Here is a 15,681-nt window from a genome sequence, read left to right on the forward strand (position 1 = left end):
ATCTTGTGGAATCAATGCCACGAAGAATTGAGGCTATCTTTGTTTTTGCTGGTCTGTAGGATCTATGATGGCCGTCAGCCCATCCTGTGTATCATGGACACAGCCATGATCAAAACCATCCTCATCAAGGAATGCTACTCCCTTTTCACTAACAGGAGGGTAATACGCTAAATTGAAGTTGTTGTATGGGGAAAAAAACATAAGGGCTCCATAAATAGATAATATCATTGTTATTATAGCATTATTAATAGTAGGTTAATCTTGCAGTTTATAATTATTATTATTTTTCTAGAATATCTATCTCAACGGGCCTCTGTATGACGCCGTGTTTATCGCTGAGGATGATGCATGGAGACGGATCCGCAGTGTCCTGTCTCCCTCCTTCACCAGTGGGCGGATCAAAGAGGTACAGTCCCATCTCTCCTCTCCTTCTTTCATTCATTCCTTTATACAACACAAATAAATGAATGACTGACAACTCTGACGCGCGCGTGTGTGTGTGTGTGTGTGTGTGTGTGTGTGTGTGTGAGAGTGTGTGTGTGATTTGTACTATGTGTATAGTGTGTATTCATTGTTGTTTGTTGTTGTGTGAAGCAGCAACTTTAATTAATTAATCCAAGACAAATTTTCATCCGGGACAATAAAGTATATTTGATCTTATCTTCGATAAGTTCAGTGGTCAGATGACAGAGTATAGAATAATAGTTCATCTTTGGAGTCACTTATTTTTTGACTATATACATAATGTATCCTGTATGGATGTATATTCTCAGGCTATATAAACATTAAAATAATTCCTGTTTCAAACATGATATTAATATATGTTTTGCACATATTAATCCACGTATCAATCATGATATTTTTCCATGTATCCTTCCCAACTCAGATGCTCAGGATCATGAAGCAGCACTCTGGTAACTTGGTCAGCAATCTGAAGAAGACGGCTGATAACGATGAGCCCATTGAACTAAAGGAGTGAGTATTTATCTCCGAGACGATAAGGTGAATTTGTAATTTCAGTGAACTCCCCCTTTAATTTTGTGGTTGTGATTCTGGTGGTCAGAGATTGTGTGGTTGTGTTCCAGGTTCTTTGGACCATACAGTATGGATGTGGTCGTCAGTACTTCATTCAGTGTCGACATCGACACCTTCCAAAACCCCTCCGACCCCTTTGTGACCAACATCAAGAAAATGCTCAAGTTTGACATCTTCAGCCCACTGTTCCTCACAGTCGGTACAACTGCCCCCATATAGCTTTCAGTCATTTTGTGCTTAATAAATGAAGCTATCGATTTTATTGATTAGACTGACATAAACCACACTGCCAATGGTTTGCGCTCTACTCATTTGACAAACACATGGGCCCTGTCCAGAACCAACCTCTAGTTCCTAAATGCTGGACACTTGGAGATCTGAGTGGACTGGATACAGAAGTGTCTAGGGATAGAGCCTAGGAGTTGTTTCTGGACAGGGCTGTGCATTGAATAGGATTGGAGTCACGTATCATGGTATTTCCTGTTCCTGTTTGTAACCGTGGCATTTCCTGTCCGTCCAGCATTCTTCCCCTTCATGGGTCCTGTTATGGCAAACATGGAGGTATCCCTATTCCCTGCCTCGGTCACAGATTTCTTCTACGCTGTCTTTCAGAAGATCAAGTCCAATCGCGTGGCTAGCACCAGGAAGGTATGTAAATATAACTGATCAAATATACGATCTTCAGCCAGTATTGTGTAATACAATTGTAGAGATTTGGTAGCATCTGGTAGTTCTCATGTGATTTTGATCTGACGTAAGCCTGCTTCCAGAGTCGGGTAGATTTCCTGCAGCTGATGATAGACTCACAGAAAGACAGCAACTCAAAGGGAGAGGAGCAGAGTAAAGGTGCCTGCCTTAACACACACACACACACACACACACACACACACACACACACACACACACACACACACACACACACACACACACACATACACACTGTATACTAGCATCTAACACACACACATACAGTACCTGCCTCAAACACCTTTTCCTACAAACACACCGTGGAAATACTCTACTTTGTCCCTTTCTCACACCTACCACCCCATTTCACCCATCATCATAGGATTGAGTGACCATGAGATCTTATCCCAGGCAATGATGTTCATCTTTGCTGGCTATGAGACCACCAGTAGCTCTCTGTCCTTCCTGGCCTACAATCTGGCAACCAACCCTCACATCATGACCAAGCTGCAGGAGGAGATAGACACTGTGTTTCCCAACAAGGTAACCCCTCTGCAGACTCCTATATAGTACTATTCATGTGGAACAGGAAATATGATAGTGACAGTGTTTTAGAGGGTACTGATGAATGTGTAACCCCTGACTTCTACAGATGGTTAGATAGGTGACAGTATTTTGCAGTGTGCTAATGTGTCTGTAGCATCCCTGTGCAGACTTCTGCCCAGTATTATTCATTTGAAACAGGAAGTAGATAGGTGTTGTTGGAATCTTCAGAATAGTTAAAAGGCCAGTACCTGAGGACCTGAGGGATCTACAGGGTATATACCTTAAAAGCATGTCTGACATGCAGTGGTGTGCATGACCATAGAGTGATTTCTAAACTAATACAATTATCTTAAAATAAATTATAAAACTAACAGGTAATCAGTGCAGAGACTTGTGTGATATGTGCTCTCCATCTGACATGTGCTGCTGCATTTTGTATCATTTGCCAAGAGCTTTCTTTGGTCGACCAGACAGGAGAGTGTTACAGTAATCAAGGCTGCTAGTAATACAAGCATGCATTCGTCTCTCAGTGTCAGCCTGGGAGAGGAAAGGTTGCACCTTTACAGCTGTGTTCTGTAAAGGTCCATGTAATATTCAAGCTTTCTAAAAGCTTCCTAACGGTTGTAATGACTATCTTTAATCGGTAGCGATCAGGGAACAAGATCCCTTATAATAAATCCCTTATGAATAAATATTTCATTTACGAACGCTGTTTTGGTTCGGAAAACACGCTTTTTAAAATGCAGTGTCCTACCTGACATTCGGTTTGCATATAAACATGTTGTTAGTGCCAGGGGTGTTCTAGGGGAGTAGACTGACCTTTCTCTGGTGGCTGCCTCTCCCAATCGTGTGCGCATGCAGAAACACAACAGCTAATGTCCAACACTGCAAGTTCATTTCGGGGGGATATATTATTATTAGGGAGGATGTTGTTGTTTGGACAACTTCAGACAGAATTTCTCCACGATGGCAGATTTCCGACAAACTTACTTACTCTTCTTTAAGTGATACAAATATGTTTTAGTCACATTCTTGATATGGGTTTCAAAATTAAGATCTGAGTCAATGGTGACACCTTGTTTTTTTGCCTGGTGCTTAGTGTTACTGTAAGTAGTGTCTTTAAGTGTGCAGACAGTTTCTCTCTTTCGGCTTTTGCTCGAATGACTAGTACCTCTGTCTTATCTTGGTTGAGCTGTATGAAGTTCTGTGACATCCATATTTCACCAGGAAATCAATCAAACTGAAATTGTTGGGTGATACAGAAATGTACAGCTGGGTGTCATCTTCGTAACTGCAGTAATTAATATTGTGCTTCCTGATGACACTGACGAGGAGTACAGGCCCTAAAATTCAACTTTGAGGAACCCCACAGGTGTGGTCACCAATGGGAAACAAAATGGCCAGTTAGGTTGGTCCTACACCAGTTAAGAACTGGACCAGAGAGGCCAACCCACTTCTCAAGTCTATCAATAAGGATATCATGGTCCACAGTATCAAAAGCTGCACTCAGGTCCAGCAGGACAAGGACAAAGAGCATTTTGGCATCAGCATTAATTAATTAATTCTAAGGTCATTAAGAACCTAGTTAATAACTTAACAACATAGTGCTATCTCAGTGCTATGATCGGCACAAAAGCCAGATTGGAACATGTCAAATGGGAATAAGGAGATTATTTAACAGTTTGAACACCTTTTTTTCAAGAATTATTATTTTTTTGCTTAAAAAGGGAAGGTTGGAGATTGGCCTAAAATCACTAAGGACTGAAGAGTCTAAGTTACTTTTCTTCAGGAGGGGTTTCACCATGGTAGTTTTAGGTGCAGATGAACAGACCCCCACTTTGCTGAGCATTTCTGTATGACCACTGCAAAAGAGTTCATAGTGCTTCCGTGTGGTGGAAGGTGGGGTAACAAGTCATCAAACACATCTTCAGGTCTTGCCTGAGTGATCCTCCTCACCTAATATTGGTTCTCTTATCTCAGAAGTATGTTGCAAATTCCTCACATTTGTAGGTGGAGAGCAGATCACCAGGTGTCTTGTGGGCGGGATTTATAAGGCTGTCAATCGTTGAAAAGAGCACTGTTTGAGTTGTTATGATTCATTATCAATTTTGAGAAATGATCCCGTCTGTCTTGGCGTTTTTTTATTGCCTTATTAAAAGCAGAAAGATGCTCTCGAAGAATATCAAGGTGGACCTGCAGTTTTTGTCCGCTCAGACTTTCTGCAAATTCTTTTAAATTTGGCCACAGCCTTTTTCAGTTTGACTGGTGCTACAGAGTCGATAGTTGCCCTTAGTTTGGTGTTGAAGCTGGTTGCTAAATCATTATCACAGGAGGAAGCTGTTGATGGTGTACTATTCATATTCATATTCATCATGAAATTCTCATCTGCTCAGCGACATGGCTAGATAAATAATAGAGTGAAAATATATTTTTCCCCACTTCTAATAGACTGACATGCATTCATGTTTAGCCAGGTTTCAGATAAAAACATTACAGTGCAGCTTTCGCTCTGAGATAAGATCAATAAAGGTTTTGCCAGATAGGGACCTAATATTCAAAAGCACCATGGTAATGTTCTCTGGGCTGTTCGGTGCTGCCCGGCCACAGTTAATGGAATGGATACCAAGTTATTCACATTTGAACCACCTGACAGTTTTCTTGTAGTCTGTCGACTGTGATAGGAAATAATAGACTATAGCACATTCAGTATTCCAAGCAGTCAATCCACTAAAAGCAGCCCAGTTTAGTGGCATTTTGACTTCTGATTGATCCTTGTGTACATCTATCATTTACATTGTTCAGTGGAAACTAAATGTATTTTCTTCTAACTGTCAAGATAACATTATTTAGCGATTTTTTTGTTTATTCATGTATAACAAAAAAGCAAGACACTATTACACATGTACATTGAAAGTAATGGCATTCTGTATGCGGGTGTCATGAAATTAGGCTATGCAGATTAGAATAATTATAGTACTGTGTTCATTTCCCCCCCAAAAAACACAAAAAACTAACAGCTATTCAGATTTGCGACGAAAAAGAGTTAGTTCTGGGCTACGGCTACGTGAACGACCAATCACTAGTGCTCATGTGAGTGTAATATCCCTGTGCAGGCTCCTATCCAGTACGAGGCTCTGATGCAGATGGACTATCTAGACAGCGTTATCAACGAGTCTCTCAGGTTGTACCCCATCGACTTGAAAGAGTCGCCAAGAAATCTGTTGAGATCTGCGGCATCACCATCCCCAAGGGTATGGTCATCATGATACCCATCTGGACCTTGCACCGTGACCCCGATGTGTGGGAAGACCCAGAGGAGTTCAAACCAGAGAGGTAATGGGCCACATCTTAACCACAACCACAATATCAATCACAACAGCAACGATAAGAGCAGTGTTCCACAAACAACCATAAAACAAACCTAAATGCGACGACCAAACACAAACAGGTTTCTTCAACCATGTATAACCATCATATTACTGTGATTTAATTGATATGTTCTTTAACCCCTCCTCCTCTGAACTCTCCGTGTGTAGGTTCAGTAAGGAGAACAAGGAGAGCATCGACCCATACACCTTCATGCCGTTCGGGTTGGGCCCACGGAACTGTATCGGGATGCGATTCGCTCTGGTATTGATGAAACTGGCGATGGTGGAGATTCTACAGAGGTTCAACTTCACCGTCTGCAAAGAGACAGAGGTGAGACAAAATAATGATACAATGATTGTAAATATAATTTTGTACCTATGACTTTGTTGCGTTTCTTTATGTAGCAGAGGTGATTTTGGAATCACACTCGGGTGATGAGGTAGCCCTGCCTGAGACATGTCCTCTTGGATGTCCTCTTGGCTTAATAGTAGCGTTTGTGTCTTCCACATGGGAGACCCGGGTTTGAACCCCCATACTACAATTCTGTACTTGCGTACTGCATGAGTATGTACTCCCCATTTAATTTCCCAGATTGCATTTTTCAGTACTAGGCGCCAATCATCCTCAGTATAGGCTACCTACTAAATGATGGAAGTGTGAGATTTAAAAAAAAGCTATTTGTATTTCTGCAAAACTCCCTCGAGACTTCATAGGGCCATTTTAATGTATGTCGACCCAAGAGAGGTTGTCCAGGAGTTTGAGTTTATTTGAATTTATAGTGCAATGCTACCCGAACGTAACAGTGACACTGTATTAGGTAACATTCATAGTGTAACGCTGACATCTGTTTTACTCGTTCCTTCATACTTTAACTGTGTGTCAACTCTCACCAGATCCCCATTGAGATGGACCTACAGAACACTCTGATGCCCATACGGCCCATCAAACTCAAGCTGCTGTTCCGCTGCCAGGAGTCCAACGACAACCAGCTCAAAGCAGACAGCCAGTGATGAGGACCTGCCCTGCTTCAGGTCTCTCAGTTATTATGTTACACATAGATCTAGGATCAGCCCCAACACTGGCTACTTTCAAAAATGGGCTTAAAGAAAAAAAGGGCTTCGCTTTTGCCTTAAATTGAAACTAAATTGGCGCTAATAATTGCACAGTGACCCTAAAATGCACTGTGACTTTTATTCTTTTTTTATGTCTTTTATGCATTTTTATTCAAAAAAAATGTTCATGCTGTTTCCTTTTTATCTATTTTACGTAAAGCACTTTGAATTGCCTCTGTGTATGAAATGTGCTATATAAATAAACTTGCCTTGCCTTGCCTTGCCTCGCCTCGCCTCTGGGCTCTGCTGCTACTGTATGCTGCTCTCTTTGTATCTGTCTATTAGTGGAGGTCCAGGACTCGTTGTACAGAGACAGTTGTTGTCTGTCGTCTGCAGGGCAGGGATTTGCATGTGACTTGTGCATGTTTTGTACTCGTCTGGTAGTGGGTCTCTATCATCACGCTAAAAACGTGTGTATAATCACAAACTAAATCATAACATGAGAATGAACAACATGCCATCAAAACATGACAATAAATAGGTGTTAGATTAGATTCAACTTTATTGTCATTGTGCAGAGTACAAGTACAGAGACAACGAAATGCAGTTAGCGTCTAACCAGAAGTGCAAAAAAGCAGAAAAGTGCAATGTGAACAATATATACAGGTAGAGCAGTATAAGCAATATATGAGCAGTATAAGTAGTGCAGTATAAGCAGTATATGAGCAGTATAAGCAGTATATGAGCAGTATAAGTAGTGCAGTATAAGCAATATATGTATTAACAGTAACATTATAAGCAGAATAAATATAGAATGCAGTATGAACAGTATAAGCAGTATATGAGCTGTATAAGTAGTGCAGTTACCAATGTATTGGGTCTATCTATGGGTATCGTAGTGCAGCAGTAGTCAAAATGTACCTGCATTTTATCGGTTGAAGTGCCATCTCATCTGTCATAAGATTTGACTTGTAAAACTGAAAAGTAGGATACAACTAATAGCCTAAATGTATAAACACAGACCACAACCAAAAAACAACATGGGAAAATCGTTTACGCATCCTCTGCAGCAGGAACAGTGCAGAGAAAAAGTATGTACAGTAAACCCCATAACTGAATACACTTCATACGCTTCAGCGCGACACAGAACGCCTATACTGCAACAAAGTAAAAAGATGAGACAGACACGTGTCTTCAATAACTTGCATGTTTAATCAAAATACAAGCATTCGGCACATCGTTAACTTGTAGGAAAGTTTAATCAGGTTTTATCAATTGTATTATTTTAAATGTGAAATAAATAGCATCAGTGCAGAGGCTATAACACACTACAAAAGTCACATTAAATCACGGAAAGTAGGCTAGGCTAATTAACGGAACTATATGAATATACAGCCGGAGCCCAGTCCAGGGTTCTGAAAGCGACAAGTAACAAGTGTGCCCATCAACTGTCTCGATATTAGGCCTATACGTAACATTTAGTCCTCCACTTTATATCACAGGTAGTATAACGTTTAAAATGACTACAAAACAAAAGCAATATAGTCTACAGTGAACGGCGCATTGTCCATTTGTCATACATGTCCAAACAGACCTGCACACTTGAATAGGAAAGTAGCGCGGCGGTTCGTTGCTTCAGCAAACCTCTCGATGACTTTACTGTTGAAATCCATCTGTCCCTGGATCAATGCATTTTCAATGGAAAACATGTCAAGGCCGTTCAGTCGCTGGTGTCTGTTCTGTTCTGACAGATGTATAATGTCTTTGAATCCAGCCGATGCCCAAATAGTCTCCACCAAAAATCATACATGGGAAACAGAACAGCGCATGTTTCGAGGTGGTAGCGGTTAGCCATCTCTTTTTGTCAAACCATTCCTGTTGGCCCTAAACGTTTTATCTCCAACTTCTCTTCCAAAGGCAATGTACTAAACCGCATGGTCAACAAATAATCTACACGATTCATTGTGAAAACTTTAGCTAGCTAGCATTAGCGATAGACGTACAGTAGATGAACTGAATTGCTTTATGATTATTTCCTGTCATGTCAGACCACGTTAACGACATTAGCGTTTAATAGTTTTTCGCCACCTGTTGCTAGGCAGAATTCATACCCAATATAATTTGCGTGAGGTTTTTCCTGCTTACGCCAAACACGCTCACGTTGTTCCCCTCGCAACGATGGGGCAAGAGTGCTCCGCTGCACCACAGCAGAAAGACGGGACAGGGAGCTCAGTCCGCACACACTAGTAATTACTAGTAATTAGTAATTACTCCAAAAACAGCACTATACGGATTATGAGTCAAGTTTTATATATTTATACACACCAATTTCACCATTTAATCTATTTTGTATTAAATATAAAATACTTATTATTATTACTAATAAAAAATATGACTAATAATTGTTTCGTATTTGTAATGTACTTTATGAGACTTTATGTTTGTAATGTACTTTATAAAGAAAAAAAACCTGTATATCCCCAAATTTGATTCTATGCAATATGTTTTTTCAAATGTTGTATTTGTCTTGTAGGCTACTTTTGTGTAAGCCGTATATTGTGGGTAAAATGCACTATAAATTCAAATGAACTTAAACTTAAATGTGTATTGCAGTGGAATCCGATCCGCGTGTAAATCGAATCAATTTTCCATTGACATGAATGCAAGATTTACGCGCGCGGATTTGGAGTTAGGATTCCACCCAAAATGCGTTGCTATTGGTATCATTATGACGTTGATATGTACACAGAATTGAGAATGTTCTGCAATAATACACAAAGTTCTTGAACTTTTAGTTCAGTGGCATAACGAGCTAAGACGCAACCTGAACCTGTGCAATCAGTATTACCAGAGTGAGATATAAAGAGATTATAACCGGAAGATTCGGCGCTTATACACAGCCTATTGACTGAGGTAGGCTAATGTAGGCCAGAGATGTAGTATAGTTGACATATAGTATAGTTTCATAACACTTGTATTTGTAAATACTTGAGACGGCATAGGCCGACTACCTTTACAGCATTTGGACAAGGGACGCGTAAAAATGTCACTGAGAGATATCTGTCACTAGGAGATGATATTCCCATTAAGTCGAATTCAGCGTTGGATATTTCTATATGCCTAAAAACTCACATCTTTAGAAAGGCCTTCCTTTAGGTCCTGTCCTCTTGTTGTTGTTAGTGTTTTGTTTGTGTTTTTGTTCGTGTGTCTATTGCACTCAACTGCACAGGCTTTGAAATTGTCAGCTACAAATGAAAAACACATTCCAAATAAAATATATTTTTTATTATTATTATGAGAGACCTAAATGACCTAACCCAGACCTAACCCATGAATTGAATTAGGGCTATTTTAATTTTGCCGAGGTCTTCTGCTTATTAGCCTATAGGCTCCTACCTGTACCAGGCCGATTCCAGTTAATAAAATGTGCCCATTATATGGCCACTGATATTTGACCTGTTGGCCACAATTGTAGGCTATATTTCAAGGCGTGTCAACAAACATAGCCAGCCAACCCACACTGGAAGCTTTTGCTGACTCTAACATAGGCCTCTGACAGGACCAAGTCACTTCGAACCATTGCATCGAACGCTGATAAGAGTTGTTAGGCAGTGAATTACCATGATAGTCATTCCAAACCCATTATGACGCCAGCCGAACGCACATTATAGATAATAACATTTCTTTGCTGCCAATCGGTGTATTGGTATTTGTTGACTGATTCAGGAGGGCAAACTCAAAGATTGTTATCCCATTCTCATTTGGGGAATCTTTCTGACATTCCTGTTGCATTATAGTATGGGTGTGTGGAGATTATTTCAATAATTTTTGTTTGTGTTCTATCTACTGTAGGTGCATAAAAACAATGGAGGTGAAAATATATATGAGTATTGAGGATATCAGGAAGGAGCATGAGAGGACTAAGACAGAGAAGGCAGAGTTTGAGAAAAAGATAGAGGAATATGAGAAACAAAAGAGAAGGGACCAGAAAGTTAGGCAGAGGGAGGAGGAGATCCTGGCCAGAAAGGCAGAAAGACTGCAGGAGGACAGGAATGAGTTCAATAGGGAGAGGGAGGAGATGGACAGTGGGATCAAGATCCTCATGATGGAGATTGAGAAAGAGAAGGAGTCCTCAAAGGAGATACTTAGAAAGGCTGAGAAGGCAGAGGCAGAGTTAAATATGATGAGGAAGGAGAGCGTGAAAATCCAAAGAGACGGGCAGAAGGTGGAGCAAGAAATGCTCAGGATGTGGAAGGAGAAGGAGACATTTCTCAAGGCCAAGAAACAGATGGAGAAAGAGATGGAGAAAAATATGGTGGCAGTCAAGAGGAGAGAGGCCCTGGTGATGGAGGCCGAAGAAAGACTTAAACTGAGCAAGGAAAAAGAGAAGGAAGAGCAGGAGAAGGAGACCTCAAAGGAGATGCTTAGAAAGACAGAGAAGGTCGGAGCAGAGTTGCAAATGATAAAGAAGGAGTGGATGAAAATCAAAAGAGACGGGCAGAAGGTGGAGCAAGAAATGCTTGGGATGTGGAAGGAGAAGGAGACATTTCTCAAGGCCAAGAAACAGATGGAAAAAGAAATGGAGGCAGTCAAGAGGAGAGAGGCCCTGGTGATGGAGGCCGAAGAAAGACTTAAACTGAGCCAGGAAAAGGAGAAGCTAGAACAGGAGAGGGAGACATTGAAGAAGGTGAGCATGGTGACGATTAGAGAGATGGTAGAGAACCTATAGACTAAGTAGATGAAGGTGATTGTTGCTAGTTTTACTATAGCATTTAGTCCATGACCTTCAACTCTCAGTTGAATTTGTCCAATTCTTGTCTCACCTTGCACTCCCCTCTGATGTTACTTTTTTAATTTCAGATGAACGATCGCTCCAGATATGCCCCAACCCTCATGTTCTCGTTGAGAGCGACTCCTCTGATGGCTCAGCTGGTACACAATCAGGCAAACCAGTGGACGAGCCTTTCTGTCAAAAGCCTTGTTGATGTGGCCCTGGCTGAGAGCGTGTGGGGGTGCAGAGATAAGACAGGGGACTGCACATGCCGACACCGTTAGCCTGGAAACCTCAACACAATTGGCCGCTATTTAGGGATACATAGCAAATCAATTTATATAGTTGTCTTAAGTTCAATAAATTAAGTTGAACATTAAATTAATTTGACTTCCTTTCTCTACCACTGTGACTGCTTGTGGCATTTATTATTATAGAAAGTCTTACTTGTGATGACCGTGATGTATGTAGCTGAAGATGAATGTAGCTATTTATTTTAAGTCGCTCTGGATAAGAGCTTCTGCTAAATTACTCAAACGTAGGCCTAAAGTACATCCGTAAAATAATGTATCCATTTCCTGTTAACCATCTCTAAACCCTAGATGGCAGTATTTACTCTTACACCAGAAACGTGACCAGTTTCACGTGTAGATGCAGAAGAAATAGCCTCCCAATCTGTTTCTGCAAGGAACTTCTAATTTATGGATTCTGTACATGGATTCTGTCTTGTCAAGTCTGAATATCTTAGAGTTGGGGTTTGTCCTCTACCTCCAAATATAAACGAGGACAATCACTTTGTTTTTCATACAGGTACCACTATTGTATGTATTTCTATAATCTATGTTTCTATTACTTTACCATACTATGAAACTAATTGAATATGTTTTTAAGCGTCCAAAAAGCATTGATACCATTTCCAAGCACTCCAAGAATCATTTTGCGTTGCTGCTGCAGCAGCCGCGCAATGTCAACACTTTAGACACGCACTGGTGTAGCATGTAACATTAAAATCCATCAACTTCATATCACACCATTGATGATTGGTGAACTTGTTGGATCAGTTAAGGCCTGTGCCAGAAATCAGTACACACACCAATCACACAATGGGACTATAACAGGCACATACAGTGCATTCTGAAAGTATTCAGACCCCTTCACTTTTTCCGTATTATGTTATGTTACAGCCTTATTCAAAAATAGATGAAATTATTTTTTTTCCTCATTAATCTACACACAATACGCAATAAGGTGCTTCAACAAAAAACGTAAAGGGTCTGAATACGTATGTAAAGGTGATATTTCAGTTTTTTATTTTGAATAAATTAGCAACAATTTCTAAAAACCTGTTTTTGCTTTGTCATTATGGGGTATTGTGTGTAGATTGATGAGGAAAAAGGCTGTAACATCACAAAATGTGGAAAAAGTGAAGGGGTATGAATACTTTCCGAGAGCACTGTATTTACATCTTGATTCACATAATCACACCTCGTACACACTTGCAAGTGATAGCAACGCCTATCACCTGTCCCAATAAAGGGATGCTACAAGCGCGCCATTTCATCCTTTCCACTCTTCACTCTCTGACTGTCTGAAGTGTACTGTAGTTGTGTTGTTGTAGCTGGGTACACCTCAGCCTATGATTCTCATGGGGCGTTAGTTTGAAAAGTGTACTGTAGTTGTGTTGTTGTAGCTGGCTACACCTCAGCCTATGATTCTCACGGGGCGTTAGGTTGAAAAGTGTACTGTAGTTGTGTTGTTGTAGCTGGCTACACCTCAGCCTATGATTCTCACGGGGCGTTAGATTGTCTCTGATAGAATCTTACGGTTCAGCTCAACGACGATTTTCACCTTCTGAGCACCTGTTAACTCTCTGAGCTAGCAGGCTAACCTGTGAGCTCTCAATTCTTTGTTATTGTTGAACCCTAGCTCGACGATAATTCCTCAGGTTATTATTAGAACTTGCAAGGTCACATGTGTAGGCTACAGCTAGCACTTGGGACGGACGGCTAACTAAGTTACTTGTTGTTTCCGGACAGCTGAGAACCTTGGCTAGCTTTGACAAGGTAATATTGAGAAATATTAGCACCCTGTTTGCAGGAGGGTTGGTCAGCTTGTGTTTGTAGCCCTAGGACTACTGAGCACTTTCTAGTAATTAATAATTTACTAGCTAGTTACCTCGTATAATGATCTGGAACATACCAGTTCTCTCTGGTGTGGGACCAGCACCATATCTAACTATGCGGGTACCAGTTCCCTGTGGTAGCACGTGGGTGTAGCAATGCTGAGGTGTGCTGATATTGTACCTGTTTGTTGCATCGTGCGCTGTATCTAAACTAACCCCACAACTAAGTCAACTAATAAACATGGGCTACGCATATCTTAAACATGCCTGTGTGTGTGTGTGTGTGTGTGTGTGTGTGTGTGTGCGTGCGTGCGTGCGTGCGTGTGTGCTTGCGTACATGTGTTTTTTCGGGGATGCAGAGAAAGTCTTCCAGCTGTTCCAATGAGTACATCCATCCATCCATCCATCCATACATAGACCTATGCATTTAATTCTGGTTTGTTTATAACTAAGAGGAAGACACATTTATCATCTGATAGAAATTATTTTTATAAAAACAGTTTATTATTGCTATAATAAAAATACATTACTGCAGTGTGCTAAATTTACTAATGTGATGGCCTGTTGACAAATGAGCGATGGATCAAGCATTAGTCCCATAGTACGTTGAATTAATACATGGAGAGGTTAAGCCAGGTCATCAAGAAAGATGTTGCAACACACGCTTACACAAAGAGCTATAGTGGAATAGTACCAGGCTAGGGAGGATAGGCTAGGGAGGACATACCAGAGTAGGTGTCTTATCTCTTACAGAGTGCTGACTCCGCAGCTGGGATGAATGGTGTGATCAGCCCGTGAACAACAAGGGATGCCAAGTCTAAACCATGGTTCCTCCCCAACCAAATAGCCAATCACAATCATTTTGTATACTGTAAATACTTTGTTTGACTGTTTGAATGCATCCATTTTTGGAGGGTTGGTTACAGATTAACAGCTTGCTGACTGTGATTTTCATCGCCAAAAGTGGTCCTTGTACAAGCCTAGAATTCTGACATGTAAATAAATAGCTAAAAGTAAGAAGTAGTTTGTCTTCTCTTCAAATAAAGAACACGTTTTCTCACACATCAAAAACCACTAGTTATCATCAAAAAGGATGGTCACAGTTTGCTAAAAAAGAGTACCTAAAAAGCCTGCAGAGGTCTCATAAAAGGTATTGTGGACAGATAAGATGAATATTATCATGGACTAGAGTGACAAAAGTTTGGAGAAAAAAGGATCTGCCCAAGATCCACAGCATACCACCTCATCTGTGAAACATGGTGCAGGGGGTGTTAGGTGTGGGCATGTATAGTTGCCATTAGAACTTGCTAACTTGTCTTAATTGATGATTGTACCTGCTGACGGCAGCAGCAGAATGTATTCTGAAGTGCACAGAAACATCTTGTCTGCTTGAGTGCAAGCAAATGCCTCCAAATGCATTGGATGGAGCCACACCATACAATAAAACAATGACCCAAAACACTGCCATAGCAACTAGTGGAAAGATCTTGATTGGCCAAGTCAATCTTCAGATTAAAATTCAATTGAACATGCATTACATTTCCCTAATGATAAGAATTTAGGCAAAAAGACCTCAAAACAAACAACAACTAAAGATGGCTGCAGTACAGGCCTAGCAGAGCATCACCAAAGAAGATGCCCAGCGTCTGGTGAGGTTAGTGGGTTGCAGACTTCAGGCAGTTATTGTCCTCTAAATACTAGTGGATTGTCCACTAAATACTAAACATGACTGCTTCATTTGGACATTTGATAAGTCTGTCCCATTACTTTTGGGTACACTGAAATAGGGGGATTATGCATAAAAAGTGGGGTAATTTCTAAATGGTGAAACGAATGTGTATACAAATACCATCAAATAAAAGCTGAGAATCTCTACTTTAACCTTGTAGTAATTGTTTAATTTCAAATCCAAACGTTTGATAAAGTTCTTCATAACCAACATCAGGGAGATGTGACCAGAGAGTGGATCCTGGCTATAAGGGCACACTCTTGCCAACACACATTCTGGTGTGACATGTGGGATGTCTTATTGATCTATGTTGCTTTGGCTGTCTCCATGTGTGGATCATTGTAATCAGGGGTGGGGCTGGCCTGTTAAA

The 15,681-nt window shown here is 40.6% G+C and overlaps 1 pseudogene across 1 annotated transcript in view; it reads left to right on the forward strand.

The window, feature by feature from the left end:
• LOC310824594 (cytochrome P450 3A27-like) overlaps nt 1-6,647 on the forward strand; it is a 161,337-nt pseudogene extending 154,690 nt beyond the window's left edge. The window contains exons 2-10 of the transcript in view: nt 293-406; nt 887-975; nt 1,086-1,234; nt 1,556-1,683; nt 1,806-1,881; nt 2,105-2,265; nt 5,382-5,601; nt 5,805-5,967; nt 6,531-6,647. The product of the transcript in view is annotated as a cytochrome P450 3A27-like (transcript). The remainder of the gene's footprint in view (nt 1-292; nt 407-886; nt 976-1,085; nt 1,235-1,555; nt 1,684-1,805; nt 1,882-2,104; nt 2,266-5,381; nt 5,602-5,804; nt 5,968-6,530) is intronic.
• The last annotated feature ends 9,034 nt before the right edge of the window (nt 6,648-15,681 follow it).

This window comes from Argentina silus (assembly GCF_951799395.1).
Source record: "Argentina silus genome assembly, contig: scaffold_70, whole genome shotgun sequence".
NCBI lineage: Eukaryota > Metazoa > Chordata > Actinopteri > Argentiniformes > Argentinidae > Argentina > Argentina silus.